The 1,919-nt window shown below is 39.4% G+C and overlaps 1 protein-coding gene across 1 annotated transcript in view; it reads left to right on the top strand.

Annotated features, from left to right (window-relative positions):
* Positions 1-1,450: 1,450 nt before the first annotated feature.
* ndrg2 (NDRG family member 2) overlaps positions 1,451-1,919 on the top strand; it is a 31,106-nt gene continuing 30,637 nt past the window's right edge. The window contains exon 1 of the mRNA XM_034857188.1: positions 1,451-1,694. The gene's annotated coding sequence lies outside the window, so the exon portion shown is untranslated. The remainder of the gene's footprint in view (positions 1,695-1,919) is intronic.

The following is a 1,919-nucleotide window of genomic DNA, read 5'->3' as shown; positions in this document are numbered from 1 at the left end:
ATCAGCAATGATGCAGATAACATATTGAGTGAGTTTAAATTCAAATGTGACCCCTGTAAAAAAAAAAAAAAGTGGTTTCTTTTCCAAAGAAAATTTGGAAAGCCATTATTATTTGACAGCTTTCATGCAAAATTCTGCTACTTTAAATAGTAAGGTTTGGTAGGATTAAATGCATGCTTTGTTATGAATCCCTAAAAGGAACATGTTGCCCATATTGTCGGTTTTCTGTTCTAAATGCAGCTGAGAAGCACATACAGGAAGCTGTTTTTTCCTCCAATGGCAAGACAAGTGAAAGTCTATACTGTGTTTTACTTGGGGAGACTTGCATAACCACAGCGCTGAGGAGCGATGGTCTGCTTCTCAGCAGCTCTGCTCCGGGTTTGGAGTACTGTGCAGTAGTTTTCGCCAGGATACGTGTCATGTGTATTTTTCCCTCTGCTCCCGTATAACTTATTATTTATCCCAGCATAGAAAACAGAGAATATCAATGCTAAATTAAATATCGTATTATTCTAATACCTATTATCTGTATGTAAACTTTTTTTTTTAAACTAAAGTTTATAAGTTAATGTTATGTAGTGTTGAAAACGTCAAAAAAGGGACTAACATTGAAAAAAAGGACACAAATGTAAGAAAAAGGTGGTGTGGTGATTTTTCAATTTTGACGGGAAGACCACACAAGGGTTAAATTAGCAGTCATACTGTAAGTATCCAGGCTCAAATTTCTACTTTGGGACTTATTTTGCCAAAGTGGGAAATGAAGTTGGACGTCAAACGGTCCATGTGTGGTCTGCTGTTTGGACTGAACCATAGAGGGAATTTATAGGAGACATGGTACATTCAGTTAACAGAGTGGGAGTTGGGGGGTCAATAAGGGTCCAACAGCTAATTAATCAGGCCATGCAACACTAATTCAAGTAATTTACAAACACACTGTAATCAATTTACAGTATGGTAAAAATGTAGATATTATACACCAATTATCACATTTTATTCAATTGTATTGGCTTGTTGTCTACTGGCCTTCTCCATCTGGACCCAAAAAGTTAATCTTACATGACGTATACGGAAAGTCAAAACGTTTATAGGCTTTATGACCGCGTTTTGACTCCAGGTGTGTTTATTTACATCCGGACTCTGGTCCAGACTGGAATACTCGCGCGTCCGGCTCGGTTTCACAAGCTAAGCTCAACAAGGGTGGACTGTACCAATGTGAATCATAAGTGGAGGGGGAGCGAGAAAGATAAACACGCTATCTTCTCCCAATATCGCGTCAGCATTTAGTACGGTCCAATCCAGAGACATCACAAATTACCTCAAGTACAACCCTGCACTTATTTGGATTAAATGACGAAACAGTTTACTCTTAGGTCGATTTCTTGGCGATTTATTTGCAGATAACTTTTTCAACACCCCTACAACATCGTTATATCTTGAGTTTTGACTGGCCCCTCTATATATGCCGTACCCCCCCCCCCCCTTCCTGTGTGCTAAATGTTCCTCCTGCTGGAGAAAGGAGAAATAAACAACAGTGGGGGAAACCGAGCAAGGAGGCGCAGCGGAAAAATAAAGGAGGTGAAGGAAAAAGTGAAATAACACAAGACTACAGATCGGAGGAACAGGTTGGAAAAGAGAGCGAGCCATTGCGCAAGTGAAGAACGAGACGTTTCTGTCCCCCATCTGCTGATTATAAGGTGAGTTTTTCCCGGTGTTATTTTTAGTAGCGTAATTTTTCTTTTAATAAGGAAAGAGTGGGAGTAAGTGGAGGGAGTAGTCCGTGTGGATTTCTCATTGTTCATTCAACAACAAAGCAATAAAACGAGAAACTTAAATGTTTTTTTTTCTCTCGGATGACTTCTTTTGTGCAGTGATGCAACGTGAACCTGACTGTCTAATATTACGTTAAGCAAAAGTCAGTG

This window comes from Etheostoma cragini, chromosome 19 (genome assembly GCF_013103735.1).
Source record: "Etheostoma cragini isolate CJK2018 chromosome 19, CSU_Ecrag_1.0, whole genome shotgun sequence".
NCBI lineage: Eukaryota > Metazoa > Chordata > Actinopteri > Perciformes > Percidae > Etheostoma > Etheostoma cragini.
Note: the sequence above shows the minus strand (reverse complement) of the source record. Positions and strands in the feature narration are given on the sequence as shown.